General features: G+C 32.6%; 2 long non-coding RNA genes across 2 annotated transcripts; one reads left to right on the top strand and one right to left on the bottom strand.

Annotated features, from left to right (window-relative positions):
* Positions 1–357: 357 nt before the first annotated feature.
* LOC128172523 (uncharacterized) lies at positions 358–3,629 on the bottom strand. The gene is made up of 4 exons (XR_008242291.1): positions 3,527–3,629; positions 2,406–2,574; positions 1,367–1,451; positions 358–1,276 (listed from the first exon to the last, which is right to left on the bottom strand). It is a non-coding gene; the product is annotated as an uncharacterized LOC128172523 (long non-coding RNA).
* Positions 3,630–8,700: 5,071 nt separating this feature from the next.
* LOC128172520 (uncharacterized) lies at positions 8,701–13,263 on the top strand. Its single transcript, XR_008242287.1, has 2 exons — positions 8,701–8,999; positions 12,973–13,263. It is a non-coding gene; the product is annotated as an uncharacterized LOC128172520 (long non-coding RNA).
* Positions 13,264–15,713: the final 2,450 nt, after the last annotated feature.

Genomic DNA, 15,713 nt, shown 5'->3' on the forward strand with positions numbered 1-15,713 from the left:
TTATAAGAACTACTTATGCAAGCGGAATGTTTGCGCACGTGGAAGCATTTGCCAAATGCCTCATATGGACACAACAGTGATCGGCCGAAGCTGATCACAATAATCATTCTTAAATGTTTAAACTTATAAAACTTACTAAATTTACTTTGTAAATGCATTGTAACTTTGATTTTCATTTCGCAATATCACTCGAAAAATTCATACTCGAATCTGATTGGCTACAGGATAGGATAGAAATTAACTTTTATATTGCCATCATGCATCCTCCACCCTATCCTATCCTTTACTAGTCAACTTTCAGGATGGCAGCATTTTAGAAACAATTTCAAAACAAGACAAAGTACTGACTAATGACAAACAAGTTGATAAAACACGATTTCATTAAACATTTTGTAAGTTCTGTTCAATACAATGACTTTCTCAGCAAATACAATCTTTCGCTCAGACAAATACTGACTGACGTGTTTGATATTTATTGCCAGGCAATATAAATCAACGCATTGTCTACGGATTATTTCCCCTATTTTCCCGATTACGACAAAAAGCGCAGAGGATGCTCAATTTTCCATGGCAACTGATTCTACATATACCTCTTATTTCTGTATAGGTACTTGTTTACTCTGCTCCTTCATCTTTTCCCCTGGGACTTTTGATTTTAAATATTTTTCCTGATGACAACAGTTTTATTCGGTATAAATTGTGTAGCGGTTGGAACTCGTTATTGTTTTTCGTCATCTGTCAATAGTTGATGAAATCATCTGGCAGAGATAGTTCAGTTATCAACCCACGAACGTCTCCAAAATTAGAAAATAATATTTATAACAAAATGCTTCATTTTTGTGTACATTTTCATTAATGCTCTAAGATCTTGAATACTTGGATACTCTTAATCTGTTTCCAGTCTGATTCACAGCGTTGGTTACCTTTAGTTTTTAACTTTGTGAAGTTAAAGACTATGCTTTAAACAGATTTAAAAGATAAGATAAAGCTATCAAAGAATACCATAATCGTCATAATCGTGGAAAGCGTTACTGCACTTTGTTATAGTACATAACATAAAAAAAAACCTTTCTATTAGAAAGGAGGTCACGAGTACATTGGATCTTACTAATTTTGTCTTCCATGTTTTCAGGTACGGTTACACATAGTATGATTTGTCCGTTCTTTGTTTGACTTTCACCGTAATTGTATCCAGTCGACCCACTTGCTGGCCATGGAAAACGTGGAACACTAGATATGATCCAAAATCCCTCTGTTTCGCCAAACGCAACTGCTCCTGTAATCATGTAATTACAAAAAAAAACCCATCATGTTTAGCATACGAAAACATACATCTGAGTTCACTGATGTTATTCATGTAACAAACCTTTTGAATGGGCTCTACTTGATTTGCTTCCGGTGTTCATTGGTGGTTGATCATTGTACATCGCATATGATTGAATCCCTGATTGCTAAACAAAGCATGTTACATGAACATAAGACTAAACTCTTAAAAATGCATTGTTTATCTATCACTACGATGAACATTACTGTCGAATCCTGTGGAAAAACTAAAGAGATCATTTGACTGCTTTAAAACATTTCCATAACGAGTAATGGTGTTCCTTCCTGTGTTAAAGCCAATGATAAAGACTTTGTCTTTATAGTTATATAGTCTTTATAGTTACTGTTATACATCATATTCTGCAATTCCTGAACAGAAAAACAGTTGCATGATACTATTAATATTATTCTTACTGCTGCTTATACCGAATTTAAAGCTATTGCTTTCAATGTCTATACAGCCCCAGTTTCCATTTTATGTTGTCAAACAATGACCCTCTGTAGTACACAACTTTTGCACTCTGTATTCAGAAAATATTTGAAATGGAAAAAAAAATATTAGTAAACTTAAGCAATATAGTTCACGATTATTTCAAGGGCTTTTTAAGGTAATTAAAGACTAATTGCACGATTACGTGTATATTGTCTTTTTTAAAAGTTTAATTGTAAGTTAGCGTCTCCGAAATCTTTTCGTACCGAAGTACACGTAGTAAGAATTCTATAATGACTCAAATTTGGAAGCAGTAGTTGAACAGCTTTTTTATCCAACCATACAGACAGTTTTATTATTTTTATAAAACGGGTGCAATTCAAGCATTGTGGGGTTTTTTTTTGTTGGTAAAAATGTCTAGAAGCCAAACAGAAGAATTTTGAAACCATGATTATAAAAACTATTTCAATCACAATTAGGAAAAATCATCTGTTGGAAACGGACGATCTTTACAAACAAACAAACACGATTACATTAAGGGTAATAAAACATATTTACAAAATACTAAAGACAATTAAACCGTGTTATCTGATGGTACATAATCAGATTTATAAATATCTTTATACATGCATGCCCTTCATCGTTTACTTACATCATCCATATACAATGGTCGAAGCGTGTTATATAAAGGGTTGTTATATTCACTGGAAATGTTTAATTGACTGTGTTCGAAAGATGGTGAGTTTCTATCCATGTACAAGAAATTGGTCCCGCTTGACGAGTCGCCTGTTGTAGTTTTTGGTAATTTGTACATGATGAACCTATCAGAATTGCGAAAAAAGATAAACAAAAAGTCGATGTTTCATACATTTTAGTTTAACTTTTAAAGCAATATGAGCTGTTTTTTTTTTCAGAATTTTATTTTGCTGCAAAAACCTGCCATTGTGATAAGTCTGTCTGTAACTTAAACTTTCATGATAACTAAGATTTGTAAAAATCATTAATTTTTGTCAGGAAAAAGATTTCACTTATAAGGAATATATAGCAGATCAATTTTTGTACAGGACGAGAATAATTCAATTTTGCTCCAATTAAGGCTTCTAATGGCTTTTCCCACAAAAACAGAGCTAACAGAAATTTAAAACCTAATATACTTTTTGTCAATTTAGTAGAAAATAACATTTTCTTTAAAAAAAAATTCAACATGAAAATTGCAGCTCATAATGCTTTAATATATATATTCTATGTTGTCTACATAGAATGTGTGGGTTTTTTTTAGATAAACACGTTACATTTTTTGAGCATGTTCGACCAAGGATACTCTGACAGTTTTAAAATGTTGATATTGAGTTAATGCGCTGTTGAGAACGTGATAAAATTGCACTGAAGTCCAGTAAATGTTAAATTCATAATTGTGTGAAAGCAAGAAAAAGTTTAAGTTTAAGTTGATGCCGTATGGTACATGTTCTAAATTCACTATTGAACATTTGATTTTGATAACTCTAATCATAGATGTCAAAACCTCGAAATCAAATAATTTGTACTCTATAATACATGTACGACGAAAATAACAATATTATACTAATAATAAGGTTTTGACTCGTACCAGTTTATGAAAAAAAGACCGTATTGATACTGTTTCTTTTTTTAAATATTATTTTATTTAATATTTTACAATGATAATAATAATTAATATATTTCAGAAATTATCAGCAATGACTGTTTTATTAAAAATAGAAAGAAGCTGAACAAACTTTTATAACAACCTCTTACCAGTCAACGGATCCTCCACGTCGATTTTTGCATGTTAAAGCGCAACAAATATTGCTTTGGTATCCAAGACAAACTATCAAAAGAGTAATCTGCTTCATTGTTGAAATGCTACACTTTAATGTTTGATATATTCGTTCGTTTATATGTAGATTTATCTTCCGTATTTGATGAATGGTTTGCTTCTACGATTGGTACATTGTCGAGCTATTCACATAATGCACAAGTACCGGGTTTTTACTCAATTAATTTGTTGATAACTCAAGATTCGTTAATAGCTTAAAATATTGTTTTAAACGTTGAATGACTTATTGAGTGCATTATTGAGTGCATTATAGGAATGTAACTAAATGTTAAATTATGAAAATACCAATTCGCGTAAAATAAAAAAAAATAAAAAAAAACTACACCGGATAATATTTATTCAATTATAACCATCTTTTGTAGAAATTTGTGATTTATGGCTATAAGTGGGAAAAAAAGTTTCCTTTATTTTATGTAAAGTTTCAGGGACGAACACAACAATTTTATGATGAAAAACTATACCTAGGCTAAAAATCGGAGAACCTTAATATATTTGAAAATAGTATGAGATCAATTTATCTTGAAAGCAATTACTAGCCACTTATCAGCGACTTTGCTTGAACACACGGCATCGTTTGAATGTAGTTGTATTTCATGTTTTATTGGGTTCTTTTATCTCACCTATTACAAAAAGTAAGTAGTTATGCTTATAGGAACAAATTATGTTTAAAAAAACCTAAAAACAGTTCTTCCCGTTATATTTTCCGATTGATGTCGGATAGGAAGTTTAATTAATTAATGAAGGGAAATTTTCAAAAATAGATTAAACTGTCGTCCTTTTTTTGTTTCTAATTAACGCCAATTAACGCATAATTCAAACAAAGGATTTATCATGATATGATAGGAAGTACCGGTATAATGCAAGTGGAGCAACAATTTGTGACTAAATATAGTTTGAAAACCGTTTGAATGTCTGCAAATACCAAATATCTTAATAAGCCGTAAAATTTATGTTTCGCTTTGATCTTTTTTTTATCAATTTATTAAGAACATAATTTAGACATCTATGATAATACCTGAGACGTATGTTAGCTGCAAACAAATAAGAATCAAAGTTAGAATGGGATTCAAAGAAGAAACATTGATATTACAAACATATTGGCATGTACTATAGAAGAATGTTTCGGAAACTATTTGGATAATCATTTCATAATACATACTAGATGATAACCAGTGCAAGCGCGGGAATTTATTAACTTACACATTAATACGATACAATGCTTAATATGTTGAACCATTTTTTTGTTCATGTTCTGTATATTGTTCTCGAATATTTTTTTCTTAAACCAGTAAAATGGAAATTAGTGCGTCCCATCTCTTTTTTTTCTTTAGGACATATTGTACTATTCTATTTATTTATGTTCCAAACATGCATGATATTCATATAGGCGTAGGGTACAATATGTTCATTGTTTACAAATTAATGTATAAGGTTTACTACTAATCTGTCGTCGTATAAAAATGTATGTAAATAAACAAATGCCAGGACATAAACATCTATTTGCACATCATAAACAGTAAATATCAGAACAAAAGTATCTGGTCAACTCGCCCTGTACTTTCCGCCATGACGTTTATTAGTTAAACCGTGTTCCTGAGCACCCCGTTGTGGAGAGGTATTTCCATAAAAACTAAAATCCTATCAAATTGTTCCATTTTATTTATTCACCTTTTTGTATTAACCAAAGATGTCTGATCCAAAGTGTCTGTCAGCGGTGTATAATAAACTCGTCCTGCATTTATCGCAATGATGATAATTAGTCAACCCGCGTCGTTGGTTGTCCCCTTCTCGAAAGTTCTGCCCCATCTTCTCACCAAAGGCCGTGCTTCGCAAGCCTCCAATACATCAAAATTAAAATCACGCATTCAAAAAACGAATTGAATTATTTTTTTTTTATTCAACTTTTGTTAAATCTTAATGTCCTTGCGCACTACAAGTAAGTTCCCCGTAAATATATTCACTCTTTACGTAATCATTCAATATTATTACATTGTAAGTATATATTTTGATGCAAACACCCACTGATTTGGATCCGCCCAACAGTGTCACCACCTTACGCTTATATTTGCTACTTCGGGATAGTTCATCGAAAATGAAAGTAGGTTTTTGATAAATTTCAGACTAGTTACTTATCTGGTATAATTCAATTAAAGCTTATGGACATAATCCCATACTAGTCAGGATATCAAGTGTATAAGCAGTTACAATATTGCAGGCGTTTCGAAATTTATTGGCAAAAGGTCTGAATTCATAAGTAAAGATATTACAAGGTTTCGAGGGCGACAATACCAGGATATATGTCCCTAGGTGACAGGAAAGCCCTATAATAGTGTTATGTTGCCCAGTGCCGAAGCGATGTAATATATGTTACACAAGGTTAGGTTTAGAAAAAGCTAAGAAAGTCACCCAGCGGAATATTAATTTTCAGTTCAAAAGTGAATACTGTATATGTCGAAATACAATATATACATACTGTCCAAATCAATCATAACATACGGGTGTAGCGATATACTATTTATAATTTAATCTTCAACAACTCTGCAATTATAACTTTACAAAGATTGCCCTCTGAAATTCCCTGTCCCCTGTCATTATAAATGTACATCCTCTCAAATCTTACTTATACAATCTGGGGAATAAATACAAATATGCAAACTTCGGACCGTGGCTGCAGACGATACCCGTGGAAAGTCAGCGTGACTGACGATGCGCAGTTTGACCTGCAAACTGATCAGTTTCATAACTATACTCTGTCCCAAGATATCCTGGATTTACAATTGGCTTAATTGCTTGATATTTATAAATACCTCAAGATTCAAACGATGTTCATTAAAAAGTATGAACAAATTCCAAGATTTCTCAGTCGAAACGCCCCTGTTGGCTTATCAGGTTTTAAAACAATGCTAAAAATGTGATGTTTTCGTGAATTTTTCCGAGTGAAAGATGATAATGTGTCAATGAAACTTTCATAGAAAATATCCCTTTGAACTATTTCAATTGCACTTCTTTCACAGGTATGTGTATTTTTATTAAAGCTGATATAAATTCATAAATACGCATTATTTCCTTTTTATCTCCGACTACTGCCATATTAGTTGTCGATTTCTATTGTTCTGCTCATCGCTACACAACCCCTATATAAGGCCGAGAGCCCTCGTCATGCTTCACGGCATTTAGGGCTTTCATACACCCGAACACATTACCTTGAACGAAAAGACTTGTAAAAACGCGTTCTGAAAAAAAAACATATTATGACAACCACTTCACTGGCAAGATATATCCAATAAACGACGAAACAAGACAGAGTGAAATCCAGGCGCAGATACTTCAAAAATTCCTCGAGTATTGTAGACCGTTTTCTTGTGTATGTTATAGCATAGCACATGCGCAAACCACACACTGTGGCAGATCGAGCTCGAGCAATGTCAATGATCGCATGGATTTTATAAACGGGGAGTTTTTGTAGGAACGGATGGAAACGTTGTTACTTTCTTGGATTTACTATCATTTAGCTACTGTGTTGGATGTAGTGCCGCTGGGGTTTTCAAAAAGATGCAGACGTTATGCACTCTGTATGAACGACACACGTGTTCGATGTGCATGCGAAGTAAGACAGCACTGTCTGTGCAAAATAATACGGATACCTTAGACATCCTTTCAAAGAATAAATATATTTTGTATTTCAATTATTGTTGTTTTCTTTATTCTTTATTACTACATTTTGCTACAATAAGTTGTTCATGCATTTAGAAGTCAGTTCAACGTGAATGCCTCGATAGGAAAGCAACCGGCCGTAACTTTCTCAACCGGTATATATACCCCAGTGGCAGTAGATAAGCGATCGAAACTAATATGGCGACCAAATGCTTTTATGAATTCATGTCAGCTTTAAGGATCGTCCAAATGTGCTGCATAAATAACTTGGGAAAGACTATAATTCGAATTTCTCAAACACGAACTGTCTAATTACCTCCCAGAATTCAGATATGCACAAGTGCATTTGAAGTTAAGGACTAATACCATTTTAATCGAAACGGTTTACGAACGTATTTACAACTGCATTTTATTTAAACATGTTCGTATTTTAGAAATTTACGTCGCTGGCACGTGCTTTAACTTCGGAAGGCTGTTTTCTTAAGTTTAATGTTTTCAGCACGCTCATGCATGAGTTTATTAGGGTCTTCCGTTTCCAACGGAAGACCCTCTTGTTATTCTTCGGTTTCTTTTTATTATTAGGGTCTTCCGTTTTCAACGGAAGACCCTCTTGTTATTCTTCGGTTTCTTTCTATTATTATTATTATTAGGGTCTTCCGTTTTCCAACGGAAGACCCTTTTGTTTTTCTTCGGTTTCTTTTTATTATTATTATACTTTTTCTTTTTTTTCTGACTCCTTTTTTGCTTCATAACTCAAAAAGTTTTCAACCGATTTCAATGAAACTTCCAGAGATTTTAGCAAGTTATCGTCCCTCCAAGATGTTAAAGTTTTATAGACAACGTCACTTCCGTTTTGACGTTACGTCATTTTTTAAATTTTAAAAAAGTCATTTTGTCCGGGAGTTTTCTCAAAAACGCTTTAAGATAGAGGCTTGAAATTTTCAATGGTTATGATTTGGTCGATTTACCTCTGTAATGAGGCTATATAATAAAAATCCGTCACTTCCGGTCGAAACTGGAAGCGAATCAAATTTTTCGAAAAATTGAATTTTTTGATCAAATAAAAAACGTACACGTATTTTGTAGAGCTTTTTAAGCTGAATCTAATGCTGAAAACCGTTAAAAATTAGGAGGATGCATTACAGAGATATCGGGGTTTAAAAACTGATTTTCCCGGAAATTTTGATGCCGCGTTCTTGGTTTCAAAAATAGTGCAAAATTCACACTGAAAGTAACTTCTACTGTAACAATTCGTACTGATCATAAAACTTTATAAAAATCATAAAGTTATATGCATTTTGTATAGTTTGCAAAGCTAAATACAAAACTTAAATTCGTTTTAAAATCGGATACTGCATTGCAGAGATATCGGGGTTTAAATATTGATTTTTCCGGAAATGTTGATTCCTCGTTATTGGTTTGAAAAATAGTGCAAAATTCACACTAAAAGTAACTCCTGCTGAAAAGATTTCGTACAGGTCATAAAACCGAACTCCTTTTTTATATAGTTAATCAGAGTGTTTATTGAAATAATTTCGTTAATTCGGTCGATAATTACGTTGTTAGTTTTTATTAGTCTTATTAGTTTTAATCGAAATAATTATCGTACGATTGACCATGTCAACTCGCCATGTTTTGACTGCGAACAACAGCTGATAAGCGGTTTGTTAGAAGAAAGGCCTGCAAGACGGCGATAGTGGATATTTCAGCTCAACTAACGTATGACAGATTAAAAAGGTATGTTTCAATACAGGACATGTCGTATTGACTTTTTCTTTTCAAAGTGTTTATGCACTTTTCAATCTAATCCGACATTCCTCTGACTCTAACCTCCGCTTTTGGCGTGCGTAACAATATAAAAGCGGGCATTTGAGTCAGAGAAATCTCGGGATATTATCTGTCCAATGTATTTTCATGTGTATGTTTTGCTCACTACTCTTTTGAATTTCTATTTATTATTATGTATGTCTTATTTTGTATTGAACAACACACCACACACTGTAAAACAGTGCAATTAAAAGGGGTAGGGGGTCCAAAGGCACACAAGAGTAGAATGTTGTAATTAGAGTGCATGTTTGCATGATGACAACTTTACCCTAAATATTTGAATATAGCAGATCTTTACCATATCACCTCCGCTTAATTAATGAATTAAAGAACTCAGACAGGCCTGTGCTTAATTAAATAAATATATTTGACATGGTAAATATTCAGTCTAATTAAAATTAGAACTTTTTTCTGGCTCTTCGTTATATATGATTATCGCCTATGAAAGAGCATGTAAAACAGAGTGCAAGATGAAAAGATCTTTAAGTTCAGATTATAGGTTAATGTTCCCTGATATCTATAAAACATTCTTCTCAAGATTTGATTATTTCACAGAACCATTGTAAATTCTTTGAGATTAGTTTATCTTTTATATATATTGAATTTTATTGATTCATTTTAGGTAAACTTTACATGCAGAACACATCTACATTGCAAACAATTTTTACAGTAAGACAAATGTATGTAATAATTTTTACTACATGTGCCTCAGATCTCTCTCTCTCTCTCTCTCATGCTTTTAATCTTGGCAAAGCATCACAGAGCAACATCATTTTGTGCATATCTCTATCTAGGAAAAGAAATCAACAATGCTTTAAATTTCAAAATGAGCATGTATTATCGTGCAATCCATCATTTTTTCATTGTGCAACTAAAATCCATCGTAGCAAACCACAAGATTATGGAGAGAATCGATGTGAATCACACATGGGTCACCGACGATGCTAAAATCCAAAGCTTTGTTAAATTGTTTATGGAATTTTATACATACTAAACATAATATTGTTTTTAAAACCTGTCATTAATAAGAAAAGAGGAAAAAATCCTCGCTAAATTTATTTGCAAAAAAAACCCCAGTAGAATTCATTTTAAAAAAATGGCATAGCAGAAAATTATACTTTGAGGCTGTTCGGATAAAATACTGTAAGTCGTTTTAATTCCACTGTGTTAAAATTTCATGATTTTTACTAAAGTATCAATTGCGATGGTTTTAATTTCACATTGCTTAAAAATTCAATTGATCAAAATAGAAGCATTTAAATTTCATAATATTTGGTTGAAGTGTTCAAACTAATGCTTCTTAGGAAAATCAAAAAAAAAAGGGGGAGGGTATACATGTAAGGGTATTTCTAAGTGATGTGATGCTTTTGTCATGATAATATCGTATATGTATGTAGTTTTGAATAAGGTTTCTTATTTAGGGAGGTTGAACAACAGTTGACCTCTAAAAGATTAGGTAATTTAAAGATGCTTTATATATGGAGAGCCCTATAAATCTGTGTTAAACAGAAGAAAGTGGAAATGCTGGGTTCACTTAAATGGCCATATTTTTCTTAATCCTTAATGGAATTGGCAAAATGAGGTATGCTTTTTCTCAGAATAGCATTAGCTTTGTAAGTTTGAGACAAGATGACTTTTCAGAGAATGTTAGTGTAAGTTTCAAGACTACATGGTATTTTCAGATTTCTGATTTAACTGTAATTTTGAGTGGATTTTGTACCAAAAGTAGTCTATTTTGGGAAAATGGATGATTTTGTTGGTTATATATGTCATTACATGATTTATTACCTATAATATACAAAGGAAGTAAATCCCTTTTAAATGTGTAGAATGACCACCACTAGAGTAAATTGGCTTAGAAAGTAGGTATTTCCTATCCTGATGACAATTAATAGGCTTAAGTTAATTACTGAGATAAGAATTAATACTGTAAAAGAGTTTTGATCAATTGAATTATTTAAATTATAAATTTGCAGCAATTTTGCTGTCTGATTTCATGAAATAACATTAAGCAACCTGACTTATATAATTCATTTTTTTTAAAACAGCATATTTTTCTTTCAAATAAAATTCACATGTAGACAAATGCAGTTATCAAAGTATACAATATGTCAAAAAACTCAAGTTTTTGCTCCTTCCTATCCAAAAGTGATATTTTAGATATATTTACAGAATTGAAAAAGCCACCCCCGCTTTCCAATTGTCTCCATTACCATTACATGTTGGATATGTAAATGTACATTTGACCTTGAAATAACATCTGCTATAATAATTACTCTCGAAATGATCAAGAAACAAGATATTTTTACCCTTTTATTGTATATATGCATCAAAAATGTAGGAAAACATGTAAAATTTGAACGTTTATCATGGAATTCTCATCCATCTCCAGGTACCCGGTTGTGTTTGAATTTCATTTTAGTTAAGAGCAGACATCACACTTGTAGGTCTTACTATTTTAGCAAAGTTAAAAGGAGACTAGAAACCTGAATAAATAAGATATTCACTAAATATGATTATAAGCTTACTGTTTCATGAAAACAAGAAATCACATGTATGGCGGCATGTCTTTTTGTGAAAAAAAATGTTGCATTTCATCCATTTATCAAGAAAAGATCAATTTTCAATATCAGTGATGGTTGTTTTCAAATATGTGTGAGAAATGACTCAAGGGAATTGCCACAAGTTTCATAATATTAGGTTAAAGTGTTCAAACTAATGCTTCTTAGGAAAATCAAAAAATAGGGGGAGGGTATACATGTAAGGGGATTTCTAAGTGATGTGATGCTTTTGTCATGATAATATCATGTATATGTATGTAGTTTTGAAAAAGGTTTCTTATTTAGGGAGGTTGAACAACAGTTGACCCCTATAAGATTAGGTAAAGATGCTTTATTTATGGACAGCCCTATGAATCTGTGTTAAATAGAGGAAAGTGGAAATGCTGGGTTCACTTAAATGGCCATATTTTTCTTAATCCTTAATGGAATTGGCAAAATGAGGTATACTTTTTCTCAGAATAGGATAAGCTTTGTAAGTTTAAGACAAGATGACTTTTCAGAGAATGTTAGTGTAAGTTAAAGGTAGCAAGGGACAGTTTCGGATAAAGTACCCGTCAATAATTTTGTAAAATTGAGAGTTGCTGTACTTGAAGGCTTATGAGTGTTGCTAAAATTCATGAATTGATTTTTAATGATTATCATTATTTAGGTAGAGGGATGTCTCTTGTTGAAATTGATATTCTATATGTAGGCCCCATATGTTAGGTACATGAGATTCAGAAGTAAAATGCGAAACCTGCGGCTATGACTGTTGTGTTGACTTTAGACTGTGAAAATGCAAGTTACAGAGGTAAATAACACGAAAAGTAGGTGGATGGGGCATTATAAACTATACACCGGTAAGTTTCTGACATGTGATGGTGCAACATGCACATGGTACGGAAGATCAACCCTTTGCAGGGAATTGGCTGGGGGAGGTCTAAAAAGCTGAAAAATCATGAAAAATTAGCAAAATATGGAAGGGTCAAAATCTCATAAAAACCAGTATGTAGAAAATTTTACAGGTTTTGACTAGTAATTTTCTTCAGAAATTGGTGATTGGCCTTATAAAGAGTGAATTAAAGGTATTTGTGCTGAATGGGAACTGAGGAAATTCTAGTTACAGGGTTCCGAAGACACACGTCCCCAGGCTACAATGAAATGTATCGAAAAAACTGTCCTGTGCCATCTAATGTCACCTATCGGGATATGTCATACTCATTACACTGTATGGTCAGTGTATTTTTTCCAGAAATACTATGCATATGTTAATGTAAACACAGCTATTATTAGTACCGGTACATGTATGATTAACACAGCTTATTGATTTTTTTTAATTTCAGCTATTGGTAGCCACATGGATTTTACCTGTTGATTCTTTTCAGCTCTTGAAGTTAACCTGTCACCTCTACCCACATGCATATTCCTTAATGTGTTCTACAGACTATTTACCAGTAATTCAAATTATATCAGATAATTCATGAACAGTTACTGTAATGGAACTTTAAGAAAGCATCATGCCTTGTTGTGGTTTGTGTTTGATAAGAAATTATAACAAACAAAATTAAGGCTGTTTAAAGTAATTTACAATTTTAGCTGTGAAAATTTGTTTTTCAATAAAAGTATGCAATTATGTTTCCTTTATTTTGTTTTTAGCTCACCTGAGCCAAAGGCTCAAGTGAGCTTTTCTGATCACAATTTGTTTGTTGTCTGTGATTGTCGTCGTTGTTGTAAACTTTTCACATTTTCATCTTCTTCTCAAGAACCACTGGGCAGATTTCAACCAAATTTGGCACAAAGCACCACTAGGTGAAGTGGATTTAAGTTTGTTCAAATGAAGGGCCACGCCCTCTTTAAAGGGGAGGTAATTGAGAATTATTGAAAATGTGTTGGTATTTTTCAAAAATCTTCTTCTCAAAAACTATTCGGCCTGAAAAGCTTAAACTTGTGTGGAGGCATCCTCAGGTAGAGTAGATTCAAGTTTCTTCAAATCATAGTCCCCGGGGGTAGGGAGGGGCCACAAGAGGGGGATCAAGTTTTACATAGGAATATATAGAGAAAATCTTTAAAAATCTTCTTCTAAAAAACTATTAGGCCAGAAAAGCTCAAATTAAAGTGGAAACATCCTCAGGTAATGTTGATTCAATTTTGTTCAAATCATAGTCCCTGGTGGTATGGTGGGGCCACAATGGGGGAATGAATTTTTACATAGGAATATCTAGAGAAAATTCTTAAGAATCTTTTTCTCAGAAACTAATCAGCCAGGAAAGCTGAAACTTATGTGAAAGCATCCTGAGGTAGTGTAGATACAAAGTTGTGAAAATCATGATCCCCAGGGGTAGGGTGGGGCCACAATGGGGGTCAAAGTTTAACATATGAATATATAGAGTAAATCTTTAAAAATCCTTTTCTCAGAAACTAATCAGCCAGATGATTCTTTATAATTGTTAAGACTTTGGCCCCAGAACAGTTCTTTGGCCTCACAAGAAGGTTCAGAGTTTGATGTGGGTTTATATCCCATATATAAACTATTGTTAAGGATCTTTTTGAGAACTGCAATACTCAACATGTGATATGACTATAAAATCATCCTGTTAGAAAAGGGACTTATGATTATAAACATAAGAATATCCAGGGGGAAAAATGTATTTTATTTACACAGTATCTACATGTGTTATTGTACATTGTAAAGACAGTTTGTATTGTGACTCCATTAAGCTGATTTTATCATACCTATTGTTCCTCATGTAAGCGATGTGGCCCAGTTGCCTCTTGTTTTAGTTTTTCATGTTTTTCAATATTAAAAATTAAACATATGTAACTTAAGGTAATTTTCATGATGAGTACAAAACTAAAATCCGTTTTTAAATCGGACGATGCATAACAGATATGGGGGTTTAAAAATTGATTTTTCGGAAATTTGATTCTGCGTTTTTGGTTTCAACAGAAGCGTAAAGTTCAAAGTTAAATTAACTCGTACCAAAAATAACTCGATTTTTGATAAGTACTTTGACACATTCGGATTTTTTTTTGATAAGTCGTTCATAGAATGGTTAAGGTTTTTGTAAATTCGTACATAGTATCGTTCGTATTTTGTTAAGTCGTACAAAGAATTATTCGATTTTTTTATCTTTAGTTTAAGTTGCTCTTGTTATTGATTTAAACACTCTGCTTCTTGCAGGAACATCAAGCTTTACTCTTGACATTAACGGAAGACCCACTCGTTGCTTTGCAACGAGCTTTGCTCTAGTTCTTTTTATTTTTTTTTTCTGACTCCTTTTCGGCTTTATAACTCAGAAAATTTACAACGGATTTTGATGAAATTTTCAGAGGTGGTGTGCAACTATAATACCTCAAAGTTTGTGAAGTTTCTTTGAAAACGTCACTTCTGTTTTTACGTTACGTCATTTTTAAAATTTTCAAAAAGTCATTTTGTCCGCGGCGTTTCTCAAAATTGCTTTAAGATAGAGGCTTGAAATTTTCAATGGTTATAATTTAATCGATTTACCTCTGTAATAAGGCTGGAAATGAAAATCTGTCACTGCCGGTCGAAACCGGAAGGGAATCAAATTTTTCGAAAAAATGAATTTTCTGATCAAATCAAAAATGAATACGTGTTTTATAGAGCTTATTTAGCTGAATCTAACACTGAAAGCCGTTTTAAAATCAGACGATGCATTACAGAGATATACGAGTTCAAAAAATGATTTTTCCGGAAATTTTGATTCCGCGTTTTTGGTTAAGAAATTAGTATCAAGTTCTTGGTTAAATTAGCTTGTACCTAAAAATTAATTGTTAAGTCGTACTGTAACACATTCGGATTTTTTTTGGTTAAGTCGTTCTTATATCGGTAAGGTTTTTGTTAAGTCGTACGTAAATTCATTCGGATTTTGTTAAGTCGTACCAGGAATAATTCGATTTTTTCATCTTTTTATTTAAGGTACTCTTGTTATTGGTTTAAGAGCTTTGCTTCTTACAGGAACTTCCAGCTTTACTTCCGACATTAAGGGAAGACCCACTCTTTGCTTTGCAACGAGCTTTGCTCTAGTTATTATTATACTTTTTCTTTTTTTTCTGACTCCTT

The sequence above is a fragment of the Crassostrea angulata genome, chromosome 2 (genome assembly GCF_025612915.1).
Source record: "Crassostrea angulata isolate pt1a10 chromosome 2, ASM2561291v2, whole genome shotgun sequence".
In the NCBI taxonomy this organism is placed as follows: Eukaryota; Metazoa; Mollusca; class Bivalvia; order Ostreida; family Ostreidae; genus Magallana; species Magallana angulata.